General features: G+C 36.0%; 1 protein-coding gene across 10 annotated transcripts in view; it reads right to left on the bottom strand.

The window, feature by feature from the left end:
* Window positions 1–27,830, bottom strand: part of LOC309659718 (uncharacterized protein) — a 131,020-nt gene that overhangs the window by 86,052 nt on the left and 17,138 nt on the right. The window contains exon 2 of one of the 10 annotated variants that reach the window (XR_014262910.1): window positions 6,880–20,603. The exons of the other annotated variants lie outside the window; for them this stretch is intronic. The gene's annotated coding sequence lies outside the window, so the exon portion shown is untranslated. Of the gene's footprint in view, window positions 1–6,879; window positions 20,604–27,830 lie in introns of those variants that run through there. 10 annotated transcript variants of the gene reach the window in all.

Genomic DNA, 27,830 nt, shown 5'->3' with positions numbered 1-27,830 from the left:
ACAAAGCATCAAGTGAATATTGCCCATCAGGGTGTCCTGTGTTGAGCTGAAATGACTGAGCATGTCCACCCCTGTCTCTTTCAGTCCCCAGGGGTGGGTTGCCCTGGGAAGGGCCGACCAGAGGCAAAGCAACTCCTTGCAATTGAGGCAGAGGCTGAAAGAGGTGGACAGGTGAAAGCTATTGACTGCATGGCTTGTGACTGGTGAGTAAATCCCAGGGCAGGATTTAAAAAAAGAGAAGAAAAGGGCTGAGAATAAATTATCTGAAAGTGGGATTAATATCTCACTACACTGAGATGAGAGAAAGTTTCTCTTCCAAGTTCTTCTGTATATAAAAAATATGTTTTGGAAACTAGATCTTGGTGGTACATCTTGGTGACACATTACCACATTTTTGCTGTGTAATATTACATTGTATGGATATAGCTTGACAATAAGTCTTGGTTTCTGATAGTTTAAGTCTACACTTTTATACTTTTTCAAAATTGCCTTGGCTGTTTTTAATTTTTTGCATCTCCATATGAATTGTGGTGTTACTGGTTGCCAGCAGCTAGTACCTAGGAAGGGCTGTCCCTCGGGAAGGGTGCAAAGCTGATGAACATAATGAGCTGGATTCCATCAGGCGAAGAGCTGAGATACCGTGCACTTAACTTCTTTCACTGATCTCTAGCACAACTTAAATTTTCTCATTGGCTTGCATTAGCAGATTCATTACAGCAGGATTTGGTTTGCATGGTGAATATTTTTAAGTTTTTGTAGTATTGCTATAATGTATAGGATTATTCAGAGAGTGAGAGTTTGCATACCAAAGGAAACCTGTATTCCATATGATTAATACACGCGCGCATGCGCACACACACGTGCTTCTATCTCTGAATTTTTATTTTGTGAGTTACTTACTGTATTGGGAATATAGTAAGGTGGTGTTTAGTAATATACATTTTATATTATTTCTGGTAATGTAGCTTTGGTGGAAACTGTGAACAGAAGCCTACACAACCCAAAACAATAATGAATGTGGTTAGCCATTTCATGTTCCAGTGCCTACATCTAAACATGTACTGAGGAAAGTAAATGATAGTGCAGACTTCCTTTCTACAGTGTCATTTCCAGTTGGGGAATGAATGTAATTACATTTAATTGAGTTGAGGCACATTATTACACTGATGCATGCCTCTCTTGATTGTAAATAAGAAATCTGTGGTATTTTATAACAGTGGAAAAATGCTTTCAATCTGCATGGAGTAAAAATTAGTATGGGAACCAATGTCTCGTCCCAATTATAGACAGTTAGGAAGGCTTTTTGGTATTATTAGAAGGCACTTCTGACATTTGATTAGCAGAGGTCAGGTAAGTAAAAAAATGCATGTAATACACAGAGAAATCTGTGTAGACAAATGATATGAGGGGAAATGTGGCAGAGTAAAAGAAAAGTGGTTAGAGATGCTGAAGACCTGAATCTTAGCTGCAAAATCATGACCCACTAGTTATATTTGGAGAAGGTACCCAGTTATTTTATCAGTGAAACGAAGCTGGTGAAAGTGCATCTTGAAGATCTTGTCCCGCAAAGCTCTGCACAATTCATACTTTAAGGAGATTATGACCTGAGAAATATATTAATGTTATTGCCAATCACTTGTTACTCAAAAAATACATTCTTTGAGGGAGTATGTAGATGTCGTATGATAATTGTGTTTTTGCTACGATACCCAACTTTTCCATTTTTTGACATTGTTTTTCACATCATCATCTTATTCTTTCCTATTCTTGATTACATCAGTTGCATTTTCACTTTAAATACACATTGATATACAAAGTTCATGCCCTACATAAACTCAGCAATTGTGATTTTTTCACATGAAGGATGGGATATAAATTACTAAACTAGATGCAGACTGTCAGCATTCTATCAGGTTCCAGATTTAGTGGCTCGACACACTGAATTTATCAACTTTGATAATCACAGAGCATAAGGAGAGGTATTAACGGATTAATCTGATTGCTTCGTTTTGCTCAGTGCTGTGATAGGCACATGTTTAACAATGTTCCTTCCATCTCCCATTTGCAACTAATGATTCTACAGCTCTGTGTTGACCTTTGGTTCCAATTCTAATTTTGGAAGTGACTGGCTTTAAAGCCATGTTGAAAAGAATTCTGAGGCCTCCTCTGGGCTTGGTAGGAAAGAGCAAAGTAATCAATAAATGATAACTGCTTTAGGCATGGAAGAAGCTGTGGCCACACATGTGCCACAGGCTGGCCGTCCCTGCTGCCTTTACTGCTTCATGAATCACAGTGAATATAATGATTTTGAAGTGGAAAATTTAATTGCATAAGTCATTGGAAAAGAAATCATTATCATTTGTTGGATATTCTACATTTCATATAAATTATATTAACAATCTTTGGCCCCTCCCCTTCTTGTTCTGCCATCAGGCTGGAGTGGGACAAAAATTTATGATGGTAACACTGTATTTACCACTCTCTCATTGAGGAGAGCCCACCATGACTTAATTTAGTAGTGTGACTTTGTAGTAAAGTCTTAGCCTGATGCAATTCACATATTCCATTTTCTTCTCAACAGGGCTAATGTCCCCAAAATCTCATTCTTTTCTAAATACAAAAAAAATCCCACAAAATTTTAAATAGCATTTAGTATTTCTTTAATGTCTCTAAGCACCAAATGCTCCCTGGGTGCGTTAAATGATGCTTCAGAAGCAAAGTTGCCAAGATACACAGGTGCTAAAGAGTTAGGATTCTCTCTGCTAAAGTAAAAAGATCCAATTTCATTGGGCTTAGTAAATACACATATGCTCTGAGACACAAAATTTGCGTTTCAAACCACTCATTCCCCAGTTCAAAGATTATCTTTGGTTTCCAACAGCTAAAGTAGAACATATCAAGAGGCTACTTTTCCTCAAGAATAAAAAAGTATGGGAAAAAGTACTAAGAAAGCACACCAACATGCAAGCAAATCACAATGATGATAAAAAGCAAAATATAAGGAGATACAACAGTATGTTTTACCTAATGGCTTAGTCTGAGCCTCTTGTGGGTTTTACAAAAGACTCATCATATCCTCAAGGTGTTTATGGTATTATTAGGTATATAAAATGTATGCCCTGAATTATGGAAATATAATTAAAGACAGAATTACCAGCAAGTAAATGAGGAAGAGAAGAAATGATCTATAATTGATATTTTACAAAGAAATAGAAGTCGCTATGAAGACTTGCAAATAATTTGTGAATAATGATGTGTTAAAAATCTCATAGAGTTTTCAGGGATTTACTAATGAAGACCTTTCCACATGTGTAGTACATGTTTTGGAAATAAAACTTATGTTCACAGTATGACTTCACCAACTAATAGTTCTTTGACCTTGATTACATTACTTAAGTTTCTAAGCCTATTACTTCATTTTTAAAATGGACATATAATAGTACTCAAAATCTTAGAGTTTTATGTATATTAAAAGAGATACTTAATACAATGAGCATTTATTGAATGTCTACTATATGCAAAACACTCTTTTGAGAGCTATGTAAAACACCACCACCAATAAGGTTAAATCCTGCCCTCATGGAGAGACTATTCCAGTGGGAACTTCATTAACTTATCCATTCATTTAACAAACATTTATTAAATGAATATCATGTTTCAAGAACTCTGTCTGCTTTTGTGGTGTTTATTTGGGAGGCACACAATACACAAAGAAACACAAATGCTTATGGATAAGGGCTAAGAAGGAAAGAACAGGATCTATGGGAGAAAAACAAGGGGGCAGCAACTTTCGTTTGAGTGGTAGGGAATGGCTTTTCTAATAAGGTAACATTTAGACTAATTCATTAAAATGTAAGAAGGATTAAGCCTTGAAAAAGAGAAAGGAAGAGATTTGCAGCAGAAGGAAGAACATGTTTAAAAGGTCCTAAATTGAGAACGAGCTTGGTGCATTTCAGGACCTGAAAGAAGGCCAGTGTGTCTCAGTGAGTTTTTGACTGAGGGAGTGAGCGAGTGAATGGAAAAATGGAGAGATAGGCAGAGGCCAGATCTTGTATATAATTTCTGTGCCATGGTTAGAGTTTGGCTTTTATTCAAAATGCCATTGTAGCCACTTAAAGGTTTCAAGAAAGGGAGTGATGTGATCCAATTTCAAATTTACATTCTGGCTGCTGTATGGAGAATGGATTGAGGGGGATCACATTTGGCACCAAAGAGAATAAGAGTTTATTGCAGAAATTTGGGTAAAGAGTCATGATTTATATTTGGGTGGTGGTGGTCGATTCAGAAAGAAAAGAATGGGTTTGAAATATTTTTTGGAAATCGAATTAAGTGGTAGAGAGTACAGGAGAATTGATAGATGATGCAGAGTCAGATCTAAAGAATGGCATCCAGGTTTCTGGCTTGAACAACAGGGTGAATCATTCCACTTGAAGTGCATACAAGATAAAATGCTTGGCATAATATCTGACATGTTAGGTGTTCAATAAATGTTAGCTCTAAACAGGTAATTGATGGTATGTACCTTGAGAAACCAATCCTTTTTGCAAACTTTACTTTACTTGACAGTGTAGCACAGAAGTCTAGAAACTTGCTCTTCAAAGTGAGGTAAAACAGCAGCACCAGCAGCACCTAGGAATGTGTGAAACTCTTAGAGTCTCAGGTCCTTTCCCCGATGTAAAGAACTAGAGTCTGTGTTTTTAAAAGACTGTGAAAACTGTGTTTTCAGGCGATTCAACACTCAAGTTTGAGAAGTACTGGTCTAGTGCAGGGAACATGAAACTGCGGTCTGCAGGCCAAATCTGACCCACTGCCTGTTTTTGTAAACAAAGTTTTATTGGAACACAGCCGTGCTGTGCTCATTCATTACTGCTTTTGCACTACAGTGGCAGAGGTGAGTAGTCATGACAGAGGCTGCATGGCCTGCAAAAACTACAATATTACTATTTGGCCTTTTATAGAAAAACCCAACCTGCCAACCCTGCCAACCCTGGTCTAGTAGATAGATTCTGATGCAATGAAGATTTGAATGCTGGCTCTTGCATTTACTAGATGTATACTATTCAACAAACTACATAACTAATCTGTGCCTTAGTTTCATTTCTAAAATGAGGACAATAGCAGTATTTACCTTATAAAATGGCTCTTATAAAGGAGAAAAAATATAACACTAGTAAATTGTCTGGCATATGTAAAACATTCAATAAATATTAGTTGTTATTTTCACTTGGTATACAATTTAGCTTACTCATAAGAATGTGTAATGTTTAACGGTGAAAGAGGCCTTAATGAAACATTAATTTGAAAAGCCAACTGACATTTGTCATACAGACAGTGCTTTTTGGAGATTTGCTGTGATTTTTAATGGAGCCATTGGGTGGAGGCAGAATATGGAGCAATTAATGAAACTCAGTTTTCATGTCCTATTGATATCTGGACAAGATAGTTTTCCAGATCAGGTGTCAGCAAACTACAGCCTGTGAGCAAATGCAGCTTGTTGCCTGTTTTGTATGGTTCTCAAGCTGAAAATGGTTTTTACATTTTTAAAAGGTTGTAAAACAAAGCAAAATAACAGACTAGATGATAGAGATGAGTTGGGGCCCACATGGCCTAAAATATTTACTATCTGGCCCTTTACAGAAAAAGTTTGCCAACTCCTGTCTAGATAAAAGAAAGTACTTTCTCTTTTATATTTTAAACTTACTGGATTAAAGAATTAAGCACAGAGTTAAAAACCCAAGTTTGTTCTGTGAGCCTATTATTTTTTTGGAGTTATTCCATTTATGAAATTTGTTTTTGTCTTTTTCATGGTAACCATCTTGCTTGCCAAATACCTGTATCTCTGTTTCAAACTGTACCATTTCTTTCAACCACTACTGTAGAGAGCAAATCCACGGCTAGTGAAGTCATTTATCTATTATGCAAATTGTTTGCAGTGGGGGAGGCTAGCAGGTTTTTACTTTTCTTAGTTTTCATTACCTAGTTGGCCCCAACTTGGGATTTACCAAACCTAGAAAGAATTCCTAAAGCAACTTTTCAATAGACTCAAGAGAAGGCAGGCAGGCAGGAAGAATTGAAGGAAGGAAAGAGAAAGCAGTGGTCACTTTAAGACTACTTCCTTATCGCTTCAGCCAGGTCTCCCCCAAACCCACCTACTTTCACAATGACCTCTTTTTCAGTCTCTCAGAGTTTCGGGTTCAGTTCAGGTAAGGCTCACACAAGGGTAGTTTGCTTGAGTCTCAGAGGACTAGCTAAAAGCTGTTGTGACAATAAATGAATCCACAATCTTTTCCAAGATAGATACCCACAGGCATTTCAGCTATAGATCTACAGGGGCTCACTTGCACATCAGGCATTTTCTTTTTTCTTACAGCATGTGGTTTGTAGCTTACTTGAGGGCACTCTATCAGTAAAGCTATGCGTGGCTAATTTCCTAAATTAGTTGTCTTTAACAAGTATCTGCAAATGTGGAAAGAATGACTTGTAAAGAAACATTATTTCTAAGACTAACTTGTGATAAATACCATGTAAACTATCTGGAGTTCTTGAACAGTATTCCAAATATCTCAATAATTGAAAACATTTAGCAAATAGGTCTAAGGTTTCCAGATGGTATTCTAATCAAATATATAATAAGCTTATTTAGAAAATTTCCCCTCTGTTTTTTACAAATTGCCTGGTAATACACTTGAGATAATACATGTACCATTTTGTCTCAGAGTATAATAGTATAAATAATGAGTAAAATACAAGGGGAGGGAGATTTTAGCTTATGAGAAAGAACTTCTAGAACTGCATTGTCTAACATGGTAACCACCAGCCACATGTGGTTATGGAACACTTGAATGTAGCTAGTTAAACTGAGGAACTAAATTTTTAAAAAATTTTTATTTTATATTGGAGTATAGTTGATTTACAATGTTGTGTTAGTTTCAGGTGTGCAGCAAAGTGATTCAGTTATACATATACATATATCCTTTTTCAGATTTTTTTTCCCATTTAAGTTATTACAGAATATTGAGTAGAGTTCACTGTGCTATACAGTAGGTCCTTGTTGATTATCTATTTTATATATAGTAGTATATATCTGTTAATCCCAGCCTCTTAATTTATCCTTCCCCCCCACCTTTCCCCTTTGGTAATGATAAGTTTATTTTCTCAGTTTGTATGTTTCTGTTTTGTAAATAAGTTCATTTGTATCATTTTTTTTGATTACTCATACAAGTGATATCATATGATATTTGTCTTCTCTGTCTGACTTACTTCATTTAATGAAAATCTCTAGGGCCATCCATGTTGCTGCAAATGGCATTACTTCATTCTTTTTTATGGCTGAGTAATATTCCATTGTATATATGTACCACATCTTCTTTATCTATTCCTCTTTCAAAGGACATTTACGTTTCTTCCATGTCTTGGCTATTGTAAATAGTGTTGCAGTTAACATTGGGGTACATGTATCTTTTTGAATTATGGTTTACTCCAGATATATGCCTAGGAGTGGGATTGCTGGATTATATGGTAGCTCTATTTTTAATTTTTTAAGGAACCTCCATACTGTTCTCCATAGTGGCTGTACCAACTTATATTCCCACCAACAGTGTAGGAGGGTTCCCTTTTCTCCACACCATCTCCAGTATTATTGTTTGTAGACTTTTTGATGATGGCCATTCTGACCAGTGTGAGGTGATACCTCATTGTGGTTTTGATTTTCAGTTCTTTAATAATTAGTGAAGTTGAGTATCTTTTCATGTGCTTTTTGGCCATCTGTGTGTCTTCTTTGGAGAAATGGCTATTTAGATCTTCCGCCCATTTTTTGATACAGTTGTTTGTTTTTTTGATATTGAGCTGCATGAGCTGTTTGTATATTTTGGATATTAATCCCTTGTCAGTCACGTTATTTCCTGGGAACCTGAGCCAGCTGAATACTTAAGTCCTTCTCAAACCTACCTCAGTCCTGTTTCATTCAACCAACGAATCATTCATTCATTCATTCATTCATCCTTTTAGCATGCATTTATCAGTCATCTATTGTGTGTCATGCACTTTGCTAAGTATTAGCCCCTGATATCAAGATGGAAGTAAAAACTAATTTAATATAAATAATAAATGTTATAATTGGTGTACAGGCATACCTCATTATGCTTTAGTTTTTTTATTGTGCTTTGCAGATACTGTGTTTACAAATTGAATGTTTGTGGCAACCTAGCATTGTCAGATGATGTTTAGCATTTTTTAGCAATAAAGAAGTTTTTAATGTATGTACATGGTTTTTTAAGATGTAATGCTATTGCAGTCTTAATAGACTACAGTCTAGTATAAGCATAACTTTTACATGCCTTGGGAAACAAAAAATTTATATGACTAGCTTTATTGTGATATTTGCTTTACTGCTGTGGTCTGGAACTGAGCCTGCAATATCTCTGAGGTCTACCTGTATATAAACCACAGTGTTAAGAATGTCAGAGAAGAAGCACCAAGGTCTTTTTTTGAGGAATTGTCATTTGAGCTCATACTTGTAGGGTAAGTAGGAGTTTTACAGATGTCAAGGAAAGAGGAGGGAATGTTTGAAAGAAAGAAAAGCAGATGCACAAATGGTAGAAGAGGACTACCACCAGAATATTTGTGGGACTGAATGTCCAGTGTTTCTTTTACTTAGACAGCAGAAGGGCGGGAGATGAAGCTGGATAAGAGAAAGGATTGTATCATGAAAGGTCTAACACACCATTTAAAGGACTTCAGATTTTACTTTGTGGGCAACAAAGTCACCGACAATTCTAAACATGGTTTTATTTTTATTTTTTAAACTTATTTTTTTGAATTATAGTTGATTTACAGTGTTGTGTTAGTTTCTGCCATACAGCTAAGTGATTCAGTTATACATATATATATACATTCTTTTTCATATTCTTTTCTGTTATTATTTATCACAGGATATTGAATATAGTTCCCTGTGCTATACAGTAGGACCTTGTTGTTTATCCATTCTATATATAATAGCTAAACATGATTTTATAAATTTGATTACAAAAAATTATGTTTCGGAAACATCATTTTGTTGATTCTGAGAATAAATAAGTGCTTTTGGCTAGAGGTAGAGAGTCTGGTAAGCTATTGCAATGGTTCTGGCAAGAAATGATAAGAGCCTAAGCAAGAGCGGATAACTGCTGAGGGACCAAGGGAGCGTTGGGTAAGTCTAGACTTCCAGCTTGGAGAGGTGGATATATACAGGTGCCCTTTACCAGGGCACATAAAGGAGACAGAGAATTGGAGAAATAATAACTCGGTTTTGGGTATTTGAGATTGAAATACCTATGGGAAGTCCAGGTAGAAAAGTCTGTATGTTATGTTATCAAATAAACCAAATAAAAATGCAGAGAAAAGCATATGAATAACTTTAAAACTTTAACCATCAGAAGAAAAAAAAAAAACAAACAGTATGATTTTATCTCAGAACGAATGGTCTTAAAAATATATATTGTGAAAATAAACTCAAAATGGATTAGAGACCTAAATGTAAGACGAGACACTATAAAACTCATAGAGGAAAACATAGGAAGAACACTCTTTGACATAAATCACAGCAAGATCTTTTTTGATCCACCTCCTAGAGTAATGGAAATAAAAACAAAAATAAACAAATGAGACCTAATGAAACTTCAAAGCTTTTGCACAGCAAAGGAAACCATAAACAAGATGAAAAGACAACCCTCAGAATGGGAGAAAATATTTGCAAACGAATCAACGGACAAAGGATTAATCTCCAAAATATATAAACAGCTCATGCAGCTCAATATTGAAAAAACAAACAACCCAATCCAAAAATGGGCAGAAGACCTAAATAGACATTTCTCCAAAGAAGACATACAGATGGCCAAGAGGCACATGAAAAGCTGCTCAACATCACTAATTATCAGAGAAATACAAATCAAAACTACAATGAGGTATCTCCTCACACCAGTTAGAATTGGCATCATCAGAAAATCTACAAACAACAAATGCTGGAGAGGGTGTGGAGAAAAGGGAACCCTCTTGCACTGTTGGTGGGAATGTAAACTGATACAGCCACTATGGAGAACAGTATGGAGGTTCCTTAAAAAACTAAAAATAGAATTACCATATGAATCAGCAATCCCACTACTGGGCATATACCCAGAGAAAAACATAATTCAAAAAGACACATGCACCCCAATGTTCATTGCAGCACTATTTACAATAGCCAGGTCATGGAAGCAACTGAAATGCCCATTGACAGATGAATGGATAAAGAAGATGTGGTACATATATACAATGGCATATTACTCAGCCATAAAAAGGAACGAAATTGGGTCATTTGTTGAGACGTGGATGGATCTAGAGACTGTCATACAGAGTGAGGTAAGTCAGAAAGAGAAAAACAAATATCGTATATTAACGCATATATGTGGAATCTAGAAAAATTGTACAGATGAACTGATTTTCAGGGCAGAAATTGAGACACATATGTAGAGAACAAACATATGGACACCAAGGGGGGAAAGCGGCGGGGGGATGGGGGGGTGGTGTGATGAATTGGGAGATTGGGATTGACATGTATACACTGATGTGTGTAAAATTGATGACTAATACGAACCTGCTGTATAAAAAATAAATAAAATAAAATTCAAGAAAAAAAGTATATTGTTTACTTTGTCTTGCTTTGCAATCAAGGAAGTTTAAGTGAAGATTTAATCTAATTAATGTTCTGTTAAAACAACTGCAGAGAAAGTTAGTTATATAATAAGAAAAGATTGGCAGCACCCTAAATGAGCTATATTAGGGCAATGGTCAGGTAAATAGCAACATGTACCATCTTTGGAACATTACATAGGCATGGAAATTATATTTTGGAGACTATTTAATCAGTAAAATAGTCATGATATGATGACAAGTAAAAAAGCAGGATACAAAACTGTGTAAACAGTACAATCCTAATTTTGCCAAAAATATATGTACCTAGGAGTGGGATTACAGGTAATTTTGATTATCCCCTTGCTTTCTTTTATTAAATGTTTTACTCTGAAAATTAATCAAAAACATTAGAGAATAAATAGTTCATATAAAAGAAGTATTCAATTCCACTGAATTTAAAAATTATATTATTGAGTTATAGGTAAAAATAAAACTGAAATCCATTCAACAACCTCATTTTGGATGTGAATATGTCATATTTTCACTTCCTGTTACTATTATCTTGGAAGCAGAAGAGTTCACCTATTTATGCAAATTAATAGACATGCTATTTGCAAATTATAGGATTACCAAAAATTAAGGAAACCTTTAACTTTATCATTCAAACTAGGACAATTTTGAGAACGAAAGGGTCACTAATAATAATTATTCTGGACAACAGGTACAAATCTGGACATATGGTCACACATTCACTTGGATTAAAATTTAAGGCCTTATATTGTGAATAAAATGTTGACTTTTAGCATTATTTCATTTCCTTTTTTGTAAGAGTAAACATTTCAAGGATAACATGTATGAATGAGCTAAGTCACACAGTGGCATGTATAGGCAGCTCTTTTTGACAATAATTTGCTCACTCGGTAGATTGTAAAATTCAGGTTTGAAAGTAACTCATTCATCCTTGATGGGCTGATATAATGGGAGGAGAAAGAAAAAGGGTAAAAATCCATCTGTTTCAAAAATGATTTATGTAAATCAACTATAATTCAATAAAAAAGATATTAAATCAATAAAAAATGATTTGTGTCATTTAGGCTTTTCTGAAATTTATAAACTTCCATTTGAAACTGAAAGGCAGTGTGTAGTGCATTATACTCTGACCTTTAACACATTTTATCTTCTTGTTTATCTCCTAAACACTAAGATGGAAAAATTTTTTTTAAGAAAATCATTCACAAATTTTAATATCTGATGCTCTACAGTTGCTGTATTACAAATGACATAAAATTTCACAAGAATTGATGTGACTAAGTAGAAATTCATAAAGTCATTTAAATAGTTAAGATTTGTATCAACTTCTGTAACTACTGAAAAAAATGTCTGGATGGGGAAAGCACTTTCATAAACAGATGAGTATACTAAATGCTACAGAATGCATGAAAAGGATCATGTCTCCTCTTTGTTAATTAACACTATTATAAAGAGGTGATAAAGGAAAGAAAAACCCAACAGTCCGTAAAATCATACACTTACATTTATGCACAGTACTTTTGATTCTTGGATAGAACCAAAATCATAAGCTTCTTAGCAGCTTTCATAGTTACATGTAGCTAATAATATATTAAGTGCATCGTATGATTTGCTTTTACCAAAGTATCTTGAAAATTATGGCAAACAAGCTTATTAAATATTACTTTGAATTTTAGAATGAAGTTTTGGTGGTACTGGGACTAATGGGTAGAGGAAAACTATTGTTTATTTATCTTTTATGCTGTACCATAAAGGGAGACAGGCACTCAGAAATCCTTATTTCTGTTAAACGTTACAAAAATATGAGGGTCAGCTTTATGTACGAGAAACCTGAGAATTAATGTATTTAAGCGTTACTGCCAAGGACTAAAACTAAGTATTTCAAGCCTAAGGTATACATATGCTTAAAAAAAAGCATTAGAGACAGAAGAAGCCCCAAGCTGGTGGAGTAGGAAGACACTGAGCTCACCTCTTCCAACAGGTACACCAAAATCACAACTGTTTACAGAACTATCTATGAGAATGACCTGAAAACTAGCAGAAAGGATTTTCTAAAGCTAAAAATATAAAGAAGGAGCCACATCAAGATAAGTAGGAGGGGCAGAGACACATTATAGGCAAGACCTACGCCCCCAGTTGGCAACCCCCAAACGGGAGGAATATCACAGTTGTAGAGGTGCTCTCCAAGGAGTCAGGAGTCTAAGCCCCACATCAGGCTTCCCAGCCTGGGGGACCTGCACCAGGAAGATACGCCTCCAACATCTGGCTTTAAAAACCTGCAGGCTTGTGATCGGGAGAGCTGGAGGACTATAGGAAAGAGAGACTCCACTCTTTTTTTTTAACTGACGTATAGCTGATTTATAATATTATATAGTTTCAGGTGTACAATATAGTGGTTCAATATTATTATAGATTATACTCTACAAAAAGTTATTATAAAATATTTGGCTAATTCCCTGTGCTGTACATTACATCCTCTCCAAGAAATGCTTTTGGGAAAACTGGACAGCTACATGCAAAAGAATCAAACTGGACTACTCTCACATCATGCACAAAAATAAATTCAAAATGGATTAAAGACTTAAGTGTAAGAAGACTCCTGGAAGAAAACCTAGGCAGTATGTTTTCTGACAGCGGTCTTAGCAATACATTTTTGGATCTGTCTTCTTAAGCAAGGGAAACAAAAGCAAAAATAAACAAATGAGACTACATCAAACTAAAAAACTTTTCACAGTGAAGGAAACCATCAACAAAATGAAAGAGAGCCTACTGAATGGGAGAAGATATTTGCAAATGGTGTATCTAATAAGGGATTAATATCCAAAGTATACAAAGAACTCATGCAATTCAACATCAAAAAAACAAACAACTCAATTTAAAAATGGGCAGAAGACCTGGATAGATTTTTTTCAAAGAAGACATAAAGATGGCCAACAGGATGTGGAGAAAAGGGAACCCTTGTGCACTGTTGGTGTGAATGTAAATTAGTGCAGCCACATACTTTTGGAAAAAAGTATGGAGGTTCGTCAAAAAATTAAAAATAGAAATACCATATGATCCAGAAATTTCATTTTAGGGTATTTACCCAAAGAGAACAAAAACACTAATTCAAAAAGATATGTGCACCCCAATGTTTATAGCAGCATTGTTTATAATAGCCAAGATATGGAAGCAACCTAAGTATCTATCTACCTATCTATCTATCTATCTATCTATCTATCTATCTGTATATATATACATATATACACACACACACAAATGCAATATTACTCAGCCATAAAGAAAAATGAAATCTTTCCATTTGTGACAACATGGATGGATCTAGAGGGTATGTTATCATGCTAAGTGAAATAAGATAAAGACGCATACCATATAATATTACTTATATGTGGTATCTAGAAAACAAACCAAACCAAACCAAAACAGACTCACAGATACAGAGAACAAACGAGTGGTTGCCAGAGGGGAGGGACGCAGGGGGTTGGGCATAATAGGTGCAAGGGATTAAGAGGTACAAACTTCCAGTTATAAAATACAGAAGCCACAGGAATATGGTCAGTAACAGCATAATAACTTCGTATGGGGACAGAGGGTTACTAGACTTACCATGGTGATCATTTGGTAATGTGTATAAATGTTGAGTCACTATGTTGTATACCTGACACAAACATAATATTGTACATCAACTATATTTGAATAAAAACACTGTAAATTGTCAGTTAAAGTATGTGTAAGTAAATTTGTAGGATAAACATAACTCACCTTTGAAATATCTTATGGGTCCATATATCCCTAATCTCTATAAAGATCTCTATGCAGTTAAAAGTTTAAAATAAGGTTGTTTTTTAACAGTAGAAATAAGTTTATGGTAGCTTGGGGAATAACATTATTCTATCCACTTTGATAATGATCTTCCTAACTGAATATCCATTCAAAAGCCCCTATAAAGAATTAAACAGATTTAAACACCACTTGAAAGCATGAAAACCAGTTTTGTGTTATTTTTATAATTCGTAAATAGTTTAATTTTTAAAGGTGCCCTGGGATGTTAACAGAGAGACAGTTCATGTGGCCAGGACATCATGGTGTGACTGGAAAAGAGGGGCAGTTTGGTGGAGGGTGGAGAGCAGTGAGCGAGGGCACATGGATTTGAATCTGCATTTTGCTATAACCCGTTTTCGGACTTCAAATGGATCCTTGGTGGCCTCGCTCCTTCCTGTAGACGATTTCTGACTTCCCACCCCCATAAAGTCTAAACTTCGAAGGAAGGAACTCACAAATTAAAACGATAACCAAGTACACTGGAAAGTCCCTGAAGGTGATAATGACAGTAGTGATGATATTGTTATAATGCTTTCTAAGGTTCACCTGAGCTTTGAAAGTAAAATATTCTATGGTTTCTTCCCAGAATTGTTATGAGATGGTAACTAGTACTTAGTAAGCTGGTCTGCGATTCCATCCACTAGAGGACAGTAGTAAATGTGCACAAGCATATTTTAAAAAGCCGTAGTGTGACTCATTTGAATTAAAACCTGTCTTGCAGAAAGATGCTATGCAAAGAAGCACATAAAAAAACAGGGTCAATATTTTGAATAAAGCCACAACATTAGAGGGTTATAGAAATCTCTGGTCTAGTAAATATTTGAATATTTACTAGTGCATAAATGGGCAATTTCTCCAGGACCAGCTCCTCTGTAAGAAGTCAGCTGTGTTGAAAGGCCCCTGGAGTCATCATCAAACATGCAGCTGTGCCTGCAATGGCAGTGAGGTGAGCCGTGGACAGCCTGGGGCTGCTCCCAGCCCAAGACAGGCTCGAATCTCCTCGGGGCGTACCACATACTTTTTTTTGTCTCTACAGCCCAGCCCAGCATTTTGTGTGCAATAAGTGCCTAATCAAAGCTTGTTCTTCAACCCTAGCCATCTCTGGACTTGGTTCCCTGTTTTGCCACTTCTCAGATTTTTGATTTTTGGCAAGTCACTTAACTTCTCTGACTCAGCTGGTTTGGGTTTTGTGGATTCAAGAATTTCTGAGGATCCTTTAACATCCACAGTTATGAACTTAGCAATCTCACCTTTTGAGATATTTTATGTATTTCCTTGCTGCCCTTCCCTGCCTGAGAACAAGTCAGGCGATTAATTATGCTTCTTAACACATTTTCATCCCAGATTATTTCTTTTTCTGATATAAAGTTTCTGAATAGGTAAAGTAAGTTCAGTGGCAGGTAGACTGCCTAAATGTGTACCTATGAATATATGTCTTAATCTTTCTGAGACTCACATTCTTAAATAGCAAATGGGGATACTATCTCTCTTAGAGTGTTGCTAAAGATTAAAATGAGATATGATATTTAAAGCACAACAGTAGGTCTTCTGTTGACTTCTCACAAATATTGGTTCTCTACTCTTCTCTGACAGATCTAATAGTCTATGATTATGTTATCTTCTTTTCATTTATAGAGAATTCTATTAAAATAGACAGTTTTTAGTACATGGTGGGTCATACTGTGTCTTTTATAATATAATTACCAAATGTAGAAATGTCTTAATATCATAAGACACAAGTAAGCAATAGCGCCCCTTCTCAAGAAAAAAATCATTATAGTAGAATTCTAAATTTTCTAAGATGACTGGAATAAATCATCATGTGCCCTGTGTATTGGCCAGATTTGATAACAATAATTTTATTGATGAATCTGTAATTAAAGGTAAATGTTCTGCGTTTTTGATTATAGGTGATTGAAACAAACTCTTCTTTTTATAACATGCTCAGTCACTGTGTAACTTCCTGCGCATTTAAGTGTTTGTTTTGTTAGAAGTAGCGTGTATTGTCATCGTTACTCCCAATGTTATGGGATGAAAACAACTCCAGTGTCTGAATCATTTATCTATTAGTGACAGTGAAATAAACCCATAGCTGTAATAGAATTAAGAAATTAAGTGTTTTAATTTCAACAAAGGCAAAATGACAGATTGGTTTTGGAATAGCTGTTGGCAAAGCATAGGTATAACGCCTGTGACCAATATAGACAGGATATTTATTGTTTTCTGACTTTATAAGTAAGCGGGGTTTGTGAAAATCTCAGTTCTTCTTGCTCCATCATGAGAAATGCAGAGATGATTGGACAACTGGGGCTTCTGCTTCCTGCTAAGAGCCTACTTTCTGTAAGAATCAAATAGCATCAATAGACCTTGAAAGGCCCATGGAATGGGGCATTCACTCAAAGTACAGAAACACAGAGATTTTTTTTCCTTTACCCAAAAGTCGCTCTGTGTTTCTAGGCTCTCTCTGTCTCTCTCAATTTTATTCAAGGTTTTTTTCTAGAATGGATTCTTCTTGGATGTAAATGACTGTAAAACATTTTTCAAGGAAATGTCTCTTTGGGTAAATGCAGTCACACCATAATAGAGGACACAGACTGTGTTTGACTTGAGCCAAAGAAAAGAACTTCCCTAGATACTCTTATATAAACCAGGTGCATAAACAGAGCGCACTGTGACAAATCTACAAATTCTTGAGGGGCTCAAAACACAAGCTAGATGCTGAAAGACCAAGATACAAATGCTAAAGTGAGGAATAGTCTTTCCTGTTTGGGAGGTCTATTAGCAAGAATCTCTAAAATAGAAGACACGATTTCTCTCTTGACAATTCCCTAATATTTCCAGAGCCGAATACTTTATAGCCTGGTCTACCAGTGCGTCACAATCATGCCCTACCCAAACAGTACACCTTTGTCCTTGTTACTACTAGTGCCGCCCATACCCACATTCCATCCCCACCCGCACTCACCATTTCCAACACTTCCTTCCCTGAGCCTTTGTTTGGCTGCTTCCTCTTCCAGAAATGTCTTTCTTCCTCTTCTGGTGAACTGGGACCCAACCCTCAAGACTAGCTCAAATGTCAATTCCGAAATCAGTAGCTTTCTGGGACTCTCTTCTCCCTACCCCCAAGCAGAATTAAGTTCTTCCCTCTGTACTCCTTTAACCCTGGCATTTGCCTACACAAACGTGGCACTGGACACATTGCATTACTACAAAATATATATGGTATCGCCAGTGCCATTGGTTTTATACCTTCCTGCATGTGTTCATCTCCTCTACTAGCCAGTGAGTTCTTTGCTTACGCACCCTCACAATCCAGGGCCTGGGACATAGTAACCATAAATCAAATATTCTCAACAGAATTATTAAAATCCATGCCATTCATGTGCACAAAAGTCTAAAGTCTTCAGAGTTTCTACCAATCTGTAGTTTAAAAAAACAGGAAAGAGGACTGTATCGCCTTTGCATATATTTGTTCTTTGAGTATTTGTTTATTTACTGATGAATCATCAAGGTACTTTTAACATTCAAAATGGAGTTTATTGAACTTGGCAAAGTGATAAATTCATTTATTTCCTTCTATTTCCCAAGCTAATGGCGTGTTTGTTTTATTTTAAACTCCTTTTTGAAGGAGTAGACATTTATACACACAGACAGTTTGTTGACTATCAAGTGTTGTTTAGATTTAGGTTCAAGACCCGCAGCTTGTGGGGAATGGAGATGCACAAGGGTCCAACGGAAACATATAAGTTAAATTTAAAGTAGCTTGAAAGTCTGCCTTCTGTCGGTAGATCATAGATTCATATGAATTGTGAAGTGATATAATTTAATGTTAGAAAATACCAGGGTTTTTTTCTCCATAATTAGAATGACTTGGAAGTGGAGTGGGTTGGAGAATATTTAGAAGAGAAGAGACAGGGAAGATAAAATTGTTGAGAGAAAGTCAGCTTGGCCGGATGGTTAGATGTGGGAATTAGAATCAGAAAGAGGAAAATCCCATCCAACAAATATGTACAGACATTGGCAACGGGGTCCTAGAAACAAGTAACTACATTAATAATTAACTAACATATTAAATTAACATTAAAAAGCCTAAGAAATGGTTGAGATTTTGATACCCACCTCAGGGAAATTGCTCCATTCTTGCAAAAGAGAGGTGTCAGTCTTTTTGTAGAAGTGGCTCATTTCTTAGGTTCAATGGGAGCACCTGCCCTGACCGGAAAGGGCCTCTTCAGTCATTCCTTATTTTAGGAACAGGAGTTACTGGGCATTTCAGCCAGAAGGGACAGTCAGAACAAAGTCTCATTGTGATGATCAGTGAGTGGTTCAGTGTCCTAGAGGGTAGTGCTAGAAGAAGGGCTTGGTTGAGATGAAGCTGGAGAGGCAGAAACGGCCAGGCCCTGGGGCTTGATTTGCTACATAAAGACAAAGGGATTTGGGGGAAATACCTGCAGTGACTCAGCTTCCTGACATGGTCCACTGTGCAGAGAGATGGGATGGTTGTGGACATGTGCTTTCTTTTCCAAAAAATGTTAGAGTGTTATTTTCTGGATTTCTCTAGTTGTCAAAATTTGACAGAGATAATCTTCTGAAAGCATTTTATCTCTGTTCTCATAAAATGTTTATAAATGTATATAACTGTGTTTCAGGTCTTCCAGTGTGAGAATACCACAAGGAGCTTTCTGGCAATTGTAAGGAGCTGTGCCACAGCTGTGTGCAATAAAGGGGGTGTGGTTTATAGGGCATGCAAAGCTATCCAAGAAATAAGATTCTGCTTAACAGGTTTAGACACAAATCTTAGCTGCACAAATGGCTAAATGTACTTGGTTATGACAGGTACAAAGAGTCATTTTGAGTCAGTGAGGTCACCAACTTCAGTGCAAAAAAGGCTGAGAGTCAGTTTTAGCTATTGGCAGTTATGTTTATGAAATGCACCCCAGACTGGGCAAGATGCTAGCTTTCACTTGCCTTGGTAATACTTAAATAACATGAGAGAATGTGGGATACCACTTCTTCCAGTAGCTCCAGTTAAGTCTTTCTGTAATGATAGGTTTCTACTGAAATAATAAGCTTAACCACATTTGCTCACAAAAGCCCCATTCTTAATGGGTCAAAACTATAAGTGGTACAAACAGCAAAAGCAATCATTTGTTAATCCATAAATCTGTTATCTGGATGTAATTTCCATTGTCCTTCATTCAGTTCTTAAAACAGTGAAAACATAAATGTAGATCCTCAGTTTCTTTCCTTCCTTCCTACTTCCTGCCCAACACACACACACACACACACACACACACACACACGCACACAGAGATATGCAAATACACACACACAAAAAGGTGGGGAAAGATAGTCCTTCCAGAAATATTTCTGATGGCACATTAAAAAGGGAGTACCTTTGGCTTTTAGACAGACATACCTTTTCCAGATTACACATTCTTCCCAGACAGGTTTAGACACAAAAACTCAGCCACCAACTGATTGCAGTAGGTAAAATTAGGTCTCTGAATGTGTTAGCTTGGTGTTTTAGAATTCTTAACCTAGATGTACTTATATATATATATATATATATATATATATATATATATATATGTCATTTATTTGGTGTGACAGAAATTTTGATACCAAAATATTATAGGGAAGCATTAAATAATCACATATGAAAATGCATTCTAAGAATATAGTAATTAATAAGGTGTGTTTCTCACATTTAGTGTGTACATATACATAAAGACAAAAGCTTGGTATGGGCTATTATTAAATCCTAGGATGGTTCGGACACTCTTACCTTGCTCTGAAAAAGAAAAATGAGTGTTTATAACCATGGAAATGGTTCTTCATCTAAAGGGAAAGTGGGGAGATGGCTCAACTAACAATAAAGAACTTAAAAGTATTTTTATTTAAACTTCAATTCATTGGCAATCATTATTCTTTAACTCAGTTGTGACAACAATCAGTGTTGCTAGGTCAGCAGCTAATTCCAGGTTTCTCTGCTCACTTTATGGCTTCATCCTTGCTTGTAACAGATGATGTGTTGGGTTGACCACTGGACAAGTCATCCATTGCCATATTGGAGGAGAACTTGCCAACTCTACAGAAATTATAAACTTGAAACAAGAAGAGAAACTTTATTGGTTACCAGGTCCAGGGCCCTAGTACAGTATGTATTCATCTCCCCCTACCTTTGTTTGGGGAAACCTCCTATCTTACATTTCAGGCCATGTGGTTTGGGTGAGGTTTTCCTTACCCTTAGCTTCAGGGGTGAGTTTTGTGTTGGTTTAAGCCAATCATCCTTTCACATCCCTTTGACTAGAGTAATTGATTTGGGGATTTACTTGCAACTTAATTTGGGCAATGAGCAAACCCAAAACATTTGTTTATCTGTTAACAGAGAAAAGTTCCATTTTCTGGACTTGAAGCTGAAAAAACTTATGAATCCTGAGGCAATAATAGCCATCTAGAAACCAGGAGGGGAAACCTTACTTCAGAGTGAAGACAGTGCATTAAAAAAAGCCAAGTTCAGAGAAGTAGAGAATCAGGCTTCAGTTACTTCATTGAAGCCCCTGAATTAAGGCTTATCTAAAGCCAGTCCTTACTCTTGGACTTCTCATTACAGCAATCAATAGGTTCCTTACATGTTTTGGCCAGTTTGGTTGGGTTTTAAGTTGCTTGCTATGGTAAGAATCCTGTCTAGATATAGCATGTCACCTTATTATTGAAGCACCAGCTTAGACTTTTACCTTCTTAGTTGTAACTCCATTAGATGATAGCAAGTAAAATCATGCCCCGACAGCTGTCAATGACGTCAAAGAGTAGATCTCATCTCTATTGATATTTCTGATTATATATGTATGTATGCATGTGTGTATATATGTGTATGCATATATACATATATATATAATCATATATCAAAACAAAGTTCTTTTTGGTGGATTAATTAATGTCTTTTTGATTACACAGCAAGAGATTGGGTTTGCTAATTCTGCGTCCAGTAATCCATAAAGCATGCAGTACAACCATGTAGCTTGAAAGAGGAAAATAGCTTTAGGAAGATATGGATCTAATATCTTAAGGATTAAGCAGTGTTAGGAGAGGAAAGCCATGCTGATTAATAGAGACCCCTCTAGTGGCCATAAACAGGTACACAGAGGGAATCATAATCATGTTTTCTCATCTGTACTGCTCCAACATTTTGCCTCCTCTCATACCCTGCAGCTGAAGTTGTCTCATTGCGTCCAAGTAAGCTCAAATAAAGTTGGATGATGAAGAACTGCAGCCCAGAGGCAAGTAGCAGTCATGTGCATTGGGTTGTAGTTTGAAAGCTGACAGGCTTAAAGTGGCTCATAATATGCCAGGAAAGAGATGGGGTCAGCTATTTACTGTGTAATGTTCAATGGCATTATGAAAAATCTACTAAAGGAAATGTGACACCTTGTTAAGTCCCAGCAGCAGAGGCTGGGAGAGACAGTGTCAGTTATGCAATGTTTTACTGCATGAATATGAAGTTTATTTCAAAGATCCTCTCAATACCTATTAACCAATATTGAGAGTACAAGTGTTATATGAGCTTCTCAAAGGTATTCTACATTTTGTATTTGTACAAAAAGGCTTCTGATACATCTGCTTAGAAATGTAGCAATTAAACCCAGATAGTAGAAAGTAATAATAAAGATAATAATGAAAAATAGATAATGCTGTATTTCAGTATTTGTCCCTTCATCATATTGTGTGACACAAAGTATCATAAGTCATCTGAGAGTATTCTAGTGTCCCTTGAAATCTATTAGCAATTAACTGAAATAATTTAAATTTGCTAGACTGGAAACTGGGGTAGAGTGAAAGAAAAAGAAGCAAATAATAATAAATACTTATACAGATTCATTTAAAAGATAATCTTGAGTTTCTGAAAGTAGAATAAATATTGATAAGAAACAAAAATAGATTTAAGGCTCGCTCAAGGCAATCTAAATGTAATAGTAATTTGAAATGTTTTATTTGATGGAAATCTTTCAAGATGAATTTGACTACATCGTGCGGTTCTGATAACAGGTTGGCAGACGTGGCCTTTTGAGTGCAATGTGACCAGGCACTTTTCTAGGTACTGTGGATACATCAGAGAATAAACATAAGGACACTATCCCTGACCTCATGAAGCTTACATTCTAGTATGGGGAAACAGGAAATAAACATGAGAAAAAACTGCATTGCATAGTATATAGTATCGACAGAAGATGTTAAGTGCTATAAAAATACAATAGGGTTGAGCTGCTGGAGCAGGGGATTCCTTTAAATAGGGTGGATAGTGACACTTCAGCAAAGACTTGAAAGAAGTAAAGAAAGGAACCACATAGATATCTGGTGGAAGACCATTACAGATACAGAAAACAGCAGTGCAGAGATTCTGAAGAAGACATGTACCCAGTGTGTTTGAAGAATAGGAAGGAGGTCTGTGTGTCTCGTGCAGAGTAAAAACGGGTACAGTAGTAGGTGATGGGATCAGACAGGTGTGAGATGGAGTCTTATAAGGATTTAGATTTTTTTAAATTGAGGTATAATTGACATATAACATTATATTAGTTTCTTCAATATCTTGTAAGAACCTATAATGGAAAAGAATCTGAAAGAGAATACATGTATATATATATATAAAAAACTGAATCAGTTTGCCGTACACCTGAAACATTGTAAATCAACTATACTTCAATAAAAAAATTCAAAAATTTAAAAATTTTTAAAAATTAAATAAACATTATATTAATTTCAAGTGTATAAAGACTAATTGTTTCTGTATATTGAGAAATGATCACCACAATATGTCTAGTTAACATCCATCACCATATATAGTTACAGAATTTTTTTCCCTGTGATGAAAATAACTGGAAACGTGTACCGTCTGACACCCTTCACCTATTTCACCCACCTCCACACCCCCCTCTCTGCCTCTGGTAACCATCCATCTGTTCTCTGTATCTATGAGTTTGGGTTTGTTTGTTTTGTTTTGTTTTCAATTCCACAAAAAATGAGGTCATACGGTATTTGTCTTTCTCTGTCGGGCTTAATTCTCCTAGCATAATGCCCTCTGGATTCATCCATGTTGTTGCACATGACAAGATTTCATTCTTTTTTATGGCTGAATAATATTCCATTGCATATATATATATATATATATATATATATATATATATATATATATATATAGTCACATATTCTTATTTTCTTTATCCATTCATCTATTGGTAGACAGGTTGCTTTTATATCTTGGCTGTTGTAAATAGTGCTACAATGAACATGGGGGTGCATATATCTTTTCATATTAGTGTTTTTGTTTTCTTCAGATAGATGCCCAAAAGTGGAATTGCTGGATCATATGGTAGTTGTATTTTTTTTTTGGCCGCACTGCCTGGCAAGTGGGATCTTAGTTCCCTGATCAGGGATCAAACCCTCATCCCCGCCCCCCGCCGCAGTGGAAGTGCAGAGACTTAACCACTGGACTGCCAGGCAAGTCCCGGTAGTTCTATTTTTAATTTTTTTGAGGAACCTCCACACTGTTTTCCATAGTTGCACCCAGGATTTAGATTTTTAATGCGTGTGAAATAAGCCTTAAGGGAGTTTTGAGCAGAAGAGTGACATGACCTAACTCAGTGTTTTAACAGTGTCAATCTGGCTATGTTGAGAAGAGACCGTAAGAAGAAAAAGGTAGAAACAGGAGTGTCAATTATTGCAATAATCCACGCGAGAGGTGGTGTGATTTAGTTCATGGTGTTAATAGCGGAGGTGGTGACAGGTAATTCTAGATATGCTTAGAAGGTAGAGCCATAGGGATTCTGATACATGACAATAAAGGATGGAAGGCAAAGAAAGGAGACAAGAATTATTACACGGTTTTTGACCTGAGTAATGCAAGTTTGGAGAGGTCATTTCCTGAGGTAATAAGACTGTATGTGGAGTGAGTTTGGGAGGAGTTAGATGAATCTGGAGTTCAGAGAGATCTTGACTGAGAGGTCAGTTTTGGAGGCACCTATTTAAAGCCATGAGACTGAATGCATAATGGCACATAGATAAACGAAGTTTCTATTTTAAGCAATTTGCCAGTCTAAATATCTAGAAAAATTTCTTCTGGTGTAGAACACCTAAAATGCTAGATAAAACATAATAAACTTAAAATAAATAAGTCTGAGCTCTAGTAATGAAAACAATCAGAACCAGCAAAGAATAAAGAACGGTTGCACAGTGGTAAGCCGAATCTAGTTTCTTTTGACCTGAGGGCATCTCTCAGTTCCTGAGGGCTCAGAGCCAGGCTTTTAACTAGCCACACATGTTTAAGACTGGAAACTAAGCTGCAAGCCCCTAGAATATGGTGGACAGATAAGAGATACTTTAGTATAACAGAAAACTTGAAATAACTTTCTTAGAGAGTGCATTAGGATAAATCAACCCACCAGTGGAAAGGAAATATCCCCCTAAGGGGGATAGCCGGGATGGGGGGTGGGGGGAGGGATAAATTAGGAGTTTGGGATTAACATATACACTACTATATACAAAGTAGATAAACAACAAGGACCTACTGCTATACTCAGTAGGAACTATACTCAATTTATTGTAATAATCTATAATGGAAAAGAATCTGAAAAAAAATGTATAACTGAATCACGTAGCTATACAATTGAAACTAACACAACATTGTAAATTAACTATACTTCAACAAAAATATTTTAAAAATACAGTAACCATCTTACAATAAAAAAAAGAGAGAGAGAAAGGAAATAGTCTTAGACTCGGCACGGGTGGAGGCATGGATTTATGTTTAGGGGACAGAATTAAAACTTCTTGTGTGGCCCACAAAACCCTCAGTCTGAAAGTTAAGTTTCTAACATAGTTTTGGGTTGTTGGTGACATCAGGGATAAAGGAAAATCAGAAGCAGTTCCTCTCTGAAGGAGATGATTTTATTACTTACCTGTGTAAGATATTTCTTTCTCTCTGGCTCTTTCCCCTCTCCCACTTTTATCAGGACATTCTTTCCATTGCCTCTCTTGTCCTTTATCTTATTTCATTTCTATTCTCAGCAGTTTTCCTCAGTGTCGCAGTCTACTTTGGGAGAGAACCCTAGCGGGCCAGGTTTCAGAGATCACAGAAACTAGACTGCTCCAGTCCCTTGCAGTTCCACGGCAAGCTCTTACATCCACCTGCCACCAGAGTCGGTAAAACCCATCAAGGTTTTAGCAGCAGCTCCTGAACTGACCCATTGCACTTTGTGAATATCTGTTGGCTGTTTTATAAGTTCCTGTGTTCTTAGACACTGGGTTGCTTCACATTACTTCCTCCTGCAGAGTATGTGGATCTTAGGGATGTTGAAGGATTGTCCCTACTCACTTGTAGTTTTTACTTCATGAGGATAACTTGTCTCCTAGTTATTCTAAATATTGTCTTTCATTCTTTGGTTTTGCTTTCAATTTTCTCTGTTTTTATATGGGGATTTGGGTTGCATCAGAAGCTATGCCCACCACTATTACTATCTTCTGGAATCCCCATAATACATTTTTTTTTAAAAAAAGAGGAAATAGAAGAAAAGACTCAGCTTTTATAAACATATATGAATATATATTTATGTATACATACATATATGCAAATATATGTAAATATATACAAATATACATATACAAAAAATCAAAGACAGTTCTTAGAATAATAGTACATGAAGAAAGAGCAAGCAGAGATTCTTAAATGGTAAAATGCATTACTGGAAATAATTATAATGTGCAATGACCAGACCAGCCTCAGGAAAAATTGTCAACAGTAATAGGTTTTCTTTGGTGCTGAGCACCTCCTGATTCTGTGGTCAATGCCCTCTTCTGGCTTGCCACACCTAGCATCCCAGTAACCTATGTTTTGTGCCCATCTATGGCCTATCAATATCTTTTTAATCCTTATTTCGCATTCAACCATAATTCAATGTTAAGAATGTTAACTAGTATTTTTGGAAAGAACAGTAGACTAAGTGGAAATCTCAGTTTAGCCATTAATTGACTGGATCAGCTTTGACAAATCAATTTCTCTCTCTGTTATATATATATGTGTGTGTATATATATTAATTGTAGATAAATTATATATATATAATTATAGATAAATTATAATAAAAATAAAGAAAAAATGAAATCCAGAGCTTGTAATTCATTAATAAAAAGATAAGCATGAAGCACATACATATAGAATAGAAACATGAGAGATATGTGACCCATTCATCCCATGTCCTTTTTTACCTGGTTATAAAACTCAATTCTAAACTCTTAACAACCAGGGTGAAAAAAGTACATTCATGGCTCTGTGTGCTTCACTCACCTGTGATGCTCTTACACAGCTGGATTCTTCTCCTGCCATGAGATAGGCATCTCTGGCCACCCTGCCAAAAATAGAGTTCCTGACCCCCCCTTCTACCATATCTTTCATAGCTACTTGTTTCATTTATAGAATTTATCACCTTTCCAATTATTTTATATGTCTGTGCATTTGCTTTTGGTCTGTCTTCTTTAGTAGACTATAAGGTCCATGATGAAAAGCATCATGTCTGTTATTTTCAATAATCTGTGCCCAGTGCCCAGCGCAGTTCCTGGAGCACACTAGGCTCCCAGGTATTTTATAAATCTTAATGCAAAAGAAAAAAGTGAATGAATGGAACACTTGGTCAAAACTCTGCAGGGGACTAGTCTGTGACATTTGAAAGTGGGCATTAGGGTCAGAAGATAAGTGTTGTGCAACAAGAATAATGTCTCTAAATTTAAGACAAAGAATAGAAAGTATCAAGAAAACATAAAGCTAGCTAGGAAAGCGCACTATATAGGTAGACAGAACCTGGGAACTATTACTAAATAGGAAAACAGACCTTTCAAACAGATAACTCGACCAAGTTATTGGTTAAGTAAAAATAAGCTGATAAAATATGACATTATTTGAAATAAATTTTATTATTTAAACAGTTAATGGCAATGTGAAACAAGCTAAAACTGGAAAAAATAAGTTAGAGTTGAAATTTACTGGGATGTGTCACAGTAAAAGAGACACTGAAGGAAAGATATAAAAATTCATTTCTAGTGAAGAATATGAAAGGTGCTACGTGGAATGCCAGTAAAAGAATCATGGCTGCAAGCACTAAAAACGTGATCATAATGAGTAATGGAAATGTCACCTGAGACAGTAGGAGAAGTTGTTTCTCAAGTAATGAGTTTGAGTAGAAATTAGAAGCTAATGACTTCTTATATAATTCTCTAGTTCAAATATCAACAAAATTATTGAAAAGTATTCCATGACCATAGCACATATGTCAGACCATATACCTGA

This window comes from Balaenoptera physalus (assembly GCF_965194825.1).
Source record: "Balaenoptera physalus genome assembly, chromosome: 4".
Taxonomy (NCBI): Eukaryota; Metazoa; Chordata; class Mammalia; order Artiodactyla; family Balaenopteridae; genus Balaenoptera; species Balaenoptera physalus.
The sequence above is the reverse complement of the archived record's forward strand: the minus strand, read 5'-3'. Positions and strand labels throughout refer to the sequence as shown.